Source organism: Somniosus microcephalus, unplaced genomic scaffold (assembly GCF_052327205.1).
Source record: "Somniosus microcephalus isolate GS21.2 unplaced genomic scaffold, FLI_Smic_1.0 unresolved_chr1, whole genome shotgun sequence".
NCBI classification, from domain to species: Eukaryota; Metazoa; Chordata; class Chondrichthyes; order Squaliformes; family Somniosidae; genus Somniosus; species Somniosus microcephalus.
The window spans coordinates 61,115,575-61,122,985 of record NW_028225179.1 but is presented as its reverse complement, the minus strand read 5'-3'; the positions used below and the strand labels follow the sequence as shown (position 1 = coordinate 61,122,985).

Sequence of the window (7,411 nt, the reverse complement as noted above, 5' to 3'; positions counted from 1 at the left end):
TTACATGCAGCGTGACATGAACCCAAGATCTCGTTTGAGGCAGTCCTCATGAGTGCGGAACTTGGCTATCAGTTTCTGCTCTACGATTTTGCGTTGCCGTGTGTCTCGAAGGACGCCTTGGAGAATGCTTACCCGAAGATCGGAGGCTGAATGCCCTTTACTGCTGAAGTGTTCCCCGACTGGGAAGGAACACTCCTGCCTGGCGATTGTTGCATGGTGTCTGTTCATCCATTGTCACAATGTCTGCATGGCCTCGCCGATGTACCATGCTCCGGGGTATCCTTTCCTGCAACGTATGAGGTAGACAACTTTGGCCAAGTCACATGAGTATGTACCATGTACCTGGTAGGTGGTGTCCTCATGTGTGATGAAGGTATCTGTGTTGATGATCTGGCATGTCTTGCAGAGGATGCAGTGACAGGGTTGTGTGGTTTCGTGGTCGCTGTTCTCCTGAAAGCTGGGTAATTTGTTGCGAACGATGGTCTGTTTGAGGTTAGGCGGCTGTTTGAAGGTGAGTAGTAGAGGTGTGGGGATGGCCTTAGCGAGGTGTTCATCGTCATTAATGACTTGTTGAAGGCTGTGAAGAACATGGCGTAGTTTCTCCGCTCCGGGGAAGTACTGGACGACGAAGGGTACTCTGTTGGTTGTGTCCCATGTTTGTCTTCTGAGGAGGTCTATGCGACTTTTTGCTGTGGCCCGTCGGAACTGTCGATCGACGAGTCGAGCATCATATCCCGTTCCTACGAGGGCATCTTTCAGCGTCTGCAGGTGCCCATCACGTTCCTCCTCATCTGAGCAGATCCTGTGTATTCGCAGGGCTTGTCCAGAGGGGATGGCTTCTTTAACGTGGCTAGGGTGGAAGCTGGAGAAGTGGAGCATCCTGAGGTTGTCCGTGGGCTTGCAGTAGAGTGAAGTGCTGAGGTGTCCGTCTTTGATGGAGGTTCGTGTGTCCAAGAGTGAAACCGATTCTGAGGAGTAGTCCATGATGTGTCTGATGGTGGGATGGAACTTGTTGATGTTATCGTGTAGTCTTTTCAGTGATTCTTCACCGTGGGTCCATAGGAAGAAAATGTCGTCGATGTATCTGGTGTATAGCGTTGGCTGGTGGTCCTGTGCAGCGAAGAAGGCTTGCTCGAACTTGTGCATAAAGATGTTGGTGTACTGGGGTGTGAATTTGGTCCCCATGGCTGTTCCGTGTGTTTGGGTAAAGAACTGGTTGTCGAAAGTGAAGACATTGTGGTCAAGGATGAAGTGGATGAGTTGTAGGATGGCGTTTGGAGATTGGCTTTTGTTGGTGTTGAGTACTGAGGCTGTCGCAGCGAAGCCGTCATCATGTGGGATACTGGTGTAGAGTGCCAAGACGTCCATCGTGTCGAGGAGTGTTCCTGGTTCAACTGATCCGTGGGTGCTGAGTTTCTGTAAGAAGTCTGTAGTGTTGCGACAGAAGCTGGGGGTTCCCTGTACAATGGGTTTCAGGATGCCCTCGACGTATCCAGAGAGGTTCTCACACAGGGTTCGTAGCCTGATACGAAATGGCGTCTCGGTGTGTTGGCTTTTTGCATCTTTGGGAGGCAGTAGAAGCCTCCCATGCGGGGAGTTCGTGGGATGAGAGCGCGTAGGATGCTTTGAAGGTCTCGACCGAAGGTCTTGATCAATCTGTTGAGTTGGCGGGTGTGTTCTTTGCTCGGATCTGCTGGTAACTGTCTGTAGTGTTCCTGGTTGACCAGTTGTCGGTATGCTCCTTTGCAATAGTCCGTTCTGTTCTGTATGATGATGGCTCCTCCTTTGTCTTCTGGTTTGATGACGATTTTATGGTTGGTCTTGAGAGCGTGGATGGCGTTGCGCTGTGCTCGAGTGACATTCTGGACTGTCTTGTGAGTGTGGCTGATGAATCTGGCATTGATGCATCTCCTGACAGCTTGAGAATACATGTCAAGCTTAGGGCAGCGACCCTCTGGAGGGGTCCAATTTGACTCTTTTTTTTTTGGTTGCTGCACTGCAGATCCCTCTGTCTGCTGTTTCGGATCATTGGTTCTCTTTTGGGTTCGCTGCTGACATCTTGGGATTTGTGGAAGAATTCCCGGAGCCTCATTCTCCTGACATATTACTCTGCGTCTGCCGCAAGATTGATGGGGTCCATTTTGCTGGTGGGGCAGAAATTGAGCCCTCGGCTGAGAACTTCAATTGCGTCTGGTTGAAGGGTGTGTTCAGATAAGTTGACAATGGACTTCCCTGTGGTTTCAACCGTGGTACCGTGGGAGGCTTGGTTGCTGCTGGTGGTGATGCCAAGTTTCTCAAGTTCCTGTTCTTGCTATGCATGTAGGCAGCATAGTTCCGTTGCCCCGTCTGTTTGGCGGTGTCTCATAGCTGATCTGCTGTGTCCTGAGCACAGGCTGAGAACATGGACTCTATCTCGGTTTTGAGGTTGCGGCGTCTGCTGTAGAGCTGGTGTACGAGATGGTTGAGGAGTGCGCGAGAGGTACGATGGCAGAGTCTCTCAGCATAGTATGTGTTGTAGACCGACTTGAGTGGGTTCGTGAACTGTAGTCCTGTCGGGATCTTGTCTGCTTTCTTGCATCTCTGTAGAAACTTGATGTCTGTGCCGATATGCGCAATCTTCTTGGAGACCCTCTCCACATTGAGCCAGCATCTCCACATTGAGCCAGCAGTTTGTGGTGTCGATAGTAGCCATGGTGTGGCGATGCTGGTGTTGGACTGGGGTGGAAAAATATAAGAAGTCACACAATACCAGGTTATCCTCCAACAGTTTTATTTGAAATCACAAGCTGTCAGAGCGCTGCTCCTTCATCAGGTGAATTGGAGAGATGCCTATAGACACAGATTATATAGTCAGAGAATAATGCCAGATGATTGCAGGTAATCATTCTAACTGCCATTTATCACAACTCGGCAGAGAGATAATCACAGCCATCAAAGGTGTGAATGGCGTCCAAACAGGTCAGTCAGGAAAACATTACATCAAAGAACAATGAGGTGGGGTCACAAGGGGTAAAATGTTGCAGTTGCTGGGGTCTATATGAAACACAAAACAGACAAAAAACATTTTCTTTGCTGGGAATCACAGCAGGTCCAGCTGCATCTGTGTAGAGAGAACAAGCCAACGACGACTCGAGTCTGGATGGCCCTACTTCAGGTGGGGTTACATGTAGCGTGACATGAACCCAAGATCCCGGTTGAGGCCGTCCTCATGAGTGCGGAACATGGCTATCAGTTTCTGCTCTATGATTTTGCGTTGTTGTGTGTCTCGAAGGCCGCCTTGGAGAATGCTTACCCGAAGATCGGAGGCTGAATGTCCTTGACTGCTGAAGTGTTCCCTGACTGGGAGGGAACACTCCTGCCTGGTGATTGTTGCGCACTGTCCGTTCATCCGTTGTCGCAGTGCCTGCATGGTCTCGCCGATGTACCATGCTCCGGGGCATCCTTTCGTACAATGTATGAGGTAGACAATGTTGGCCGAGTCACATGAGTATGTACCATGTACCCGGTGGATGGTGTCCTCATGTGTGATGAAGGTATCTGTGTTGATGATCTGGTATGTCTTGCAGAGGTTGCAGTGGCAGGGTTGTGTGGTGTCGTGGTCGCTGTTTTGCTGAAAGCTGGGTAATTTGCTGTGAATGATGGTCTGTTTGAGGTTGGGCGGCTGTTTGAAGGTCAGTAGTGGAGGGGTGGGGATGGCCTTAGTGAGGTGTTCATTGTCGTCGATGACATGTTGAAGGCTGCGAAGAACATGGCATAGTTTCTCCGCTCCGGGGAAGTCCTGGACGACGAAGGGTACACTGCTGGTTGTGCCCCATGTTTTTCTTCTGAGGAGGTCTGTGCGTATTTTTGCAGTGGTCCGTCGGAACTGTTGATCAACGAGTTGAGCGTCATATCCCATTCTTACAAGGGCGTCTTTCAGCGTCTGCAGGTGTACATCGCATTCCTCCTCGTCTGAGCAGACCCCGTGTATTTGCAGTGCTTGTCCATAGGCGATGGCTTCTTTAACGTGGTTAGGGTGGAAGCTGGAGAAGTGGTGAATCCTGAGGTTGTCCGTGGGCTTGCGGTAGTGTGAAGTGCTGAGGTTTCCATCTTTGATGGAGATTCGTGTGTCCAACAATGAAACCGATTCTGAGGAGTAGTCCATGCTGAGTTTGATGGTGGAATGGAACTTGTTGATGTTATTGTGCAGCATTTTCAGTGGTTCTTCGCCGTGGGTCCATAGGTAGAACATATCGTCGATGTATCTGGTGTATAGCGTTGGTTGGTGGTCCTGTGCAGCGAAGAAGTCTTGCTCGAACTTGTGTATGAAAATGTTGGCGTATTGGGGTGTGAATTGGGTCCCCATGGCTGTTCCGTGTGTTTGAGGTAAAGAACTGGTTGTCGAAGGTGAAGACAATGTGGTCAAGGATGACACGGATGTGTTGTAGGCTGGCGTCTGGAGATTGGCTGTTGTTGGTGTTGAGTACTGAAGCTGTCTCAGTGATGCCGTCATCGAATTGGGCAGGGCTGCCTTGAAGATGAGTTCATTGAGTGTATTAGGGATGGGTTTCTTGAGCAGTATGTAACTGAACCGACCAGGGGGCAAGCAACCTTAGATCTGGTCCTGTGTAACGAGACAGGATTAATTAAAAATGTCCTAGTAAAGGATCCCCTTGGAATGAGTGACCATAACATGGTTGAATTCCATATTCAATTAGAGAGTGAGAAGGTTGGATCTCAAACAAGAGTGCTAAGCTTGAATAAAGGAGACTATGAAGGTATGAGAGCGGAATTGAGTAGAGTGGATTGGGAAAATAGATTAAAGGGTAAGACGATACACGATCAGTGGTGTACATTTAAGGAGTTATTTTACAACTTCCAAAAAAATATATTCCACTGAGAAGAAAAGGGTGTAAAAGAAAAGCGGCCATCCGTGGCTAAGTAAAGAAATTAAGGATAGTATTCGACTAAAAACAAGGGCATATAAGGTAGCCAAATCCAATGGGAGGATAGAGGATTGGGAAAACTTTAAATGACAGCAAAAAAATAACAAAAAGATTGATTAAGAAAGGGAAGATAGATTATGAAAGTAAATTAGAAAAATTTTAAAAACAGATAGTAAAAGTTTTTACAGTTATATAAAAAGAGAAAGGGTGGCTAAAGTAAATGTTGGTCCCTTAGAGGATGAGACCGGGAAATTAATGGTGGGAAATATGGAGATGGAAAAACACTGAATGAATACTTTGTATCAGTCTTTACAGTAGAGGACACTAAGAATATCCCAACACTGGACAAACAGGGGGCTATAGGGGGGGGGAGGAGCTAAACACGATCAAAATCACTAAGGAAGTGGTACTCGGTAAAATAATGGGACTCAAGGCGGATAAATCACCTGGACCGGATGGCTTACATCCTAGGGTCTTGAGGGAAGTGCTGGTAGGGATTTTGGATGCATTGGTAATGATTTTCCAAAACTCCCTGGACACGGCAAAGTTCCCGGCAGACTGGAAAACTGCTAATGTAACACACTTATTTAAAAAGGGCAGTAGACAGAAGGCTGGAAATTATAGGCCGGTTAGCCTAATATCTGTGGTAGGTAAAATTTTGGAGTCCATTATTAAGGAGACAGTAACAGGACATTTGGATAATCATAATTTAATAGGACAAAGGCAGCATGGTTTTATGAAGGGAAAGTCATGTTTGACAAATTTGCTGGAGTTCTTTGAGGAAGTAACATATAGGGTGGATTAAGGGGAACCAGTGGACATAGTGTATTTAGACTTCCAAAAGGCATTTGATAACGTGCCACACAAAAGATTATTGCTTAAGATAAGAAATCACGGGATTGGGGGTATTATTCTGGCATTGATAGAGGATTGGCTATCTAACAGAAGGCAGAGAGTTGGGATAAATGGTTCATTCTCAGACTGGCAATCAGTAACTAGTGGTGTTCCGCAGGGGTCATTGCTGGGTCCCCAACTCTTTACAATCTGTATTAACGATTTGGAGGAGGGGACCAAATGTAACATATCAAAGTTTGCAGATGATACTAAGATGGAGGGGGAAGTAGTGAGTGAGGAGGACATAAAAAACCTGCAAGGGAACATAGACAGGCTAAGTAAGTGGGCAGAGATTTGGCAGATGGAATAAAATACTGGAAAGTGTGAGGTTATGCACTTTGGCAGGAATAATCGTCGAGCAAGTTATTATCTTAATGGCAAGAAACTGGAAAGTAGTGAAGTACAAAGGGATCTGGGGGTCCTGGTGCACGAAACTCAAAAGGTTAGCATGCAGGTGCAGCAAGTGATTAAGAAGGCCAATGGAATGTTGGCTTTCATTGCTAGGGGGATAGAATACAAAAATAGGGAGGTATTGCTTCAGTTGTACAAGGTATTGATGAGACCGCACCTGGAATACTGCATACAGTTTTGGTGTCCATACTTAAGAAAAGACATACTTGCTCTCGAGTCAGTACAAAGAAGGTTCACTCGGTTAATCCCGGGGATGAGGGGATGGACGTATGAGGAGAGGTTGAGTAGATTGGGACTCTACTCATTGGAGTTCAGAAGAATGAGAGGCGATCTTATTGAAACATATAAGATTGTGAAGGGTTTGGATCGGGTGGATGCGGGGAGGATGTTCCCGATGATGGGTGAAACTAGAGCTAGGAGATATAGTCTTAGAATAAGGGGTTGCTCTTTCAAAACTGAGATGAGGAGGAGCTACTTCACTCAGAGGGTGGTAGGTCCATGGAATATGCTGCCCCAAAATGCTGTAGAAGCTACATCATTACATAAATTTAAAACAGAAATAGACAGTTTCCTAGAAGTAAAGGGAATTAAGGGTTACGGGGAGCAGGCAGGAATTTGGACATGAGTCCAGTTTCGGATCGGTCATGGCCCTGTGGGTAGCGGAGCGGGCCCAGGGGCCATGTAGCCTGCTCCTAGTTCATGTGTCTAATTCTGTTAGATTCAGGAGATGGTTCTGTGATAGTAGATTGGCGGTTAGGATCAGATCAGCCATGATCTTATTGAATGGCGGAGCAGGCTCGTGGGGCCGATTGGCCTACTCCTGCTCCTATTTCTTATGTTCTTATGTTATTATGTTCTTATGTGGGGGATACTGATGTAGAGTGTCGAGACGTCCATCGTGGCGAGGAGTGCTCCTGGTTCAACTGGTCCATGGGTGCTGAGTTTCTGTAAGAAGTCTGTAGTGTCACGACAGAAGCTGGGGGTTCCCTGTACGATGGGTTTCAGGATGCCCTCGATGTATCCAGAGAGATTCTCACACAGGGTTCCGTTGCCTGATACGATAGGACGTACGGGTGTGTTGGCTTTGTGTACCTTTGGGAGGCAGTAGAAGTCTCCCATGCGGGGAGTACGTGGGATGAGAGCACGTAGAATGCTTTGAAGGTCTGGATCGAAGGTCTTGA

The 7,411-nt window shown here is 47.3% G+C and overlaps 1 pseudogene; it reads right to left on the bottom strand.

Moving 5' to 3' along the window:
* On the bottom strand, positions 1-1,146 carry LOC147095395 (uncharacterized; annotated as a pseudogene).
* Positions 1,147-7,411: the final 6,265 nt, after the last annotated feature.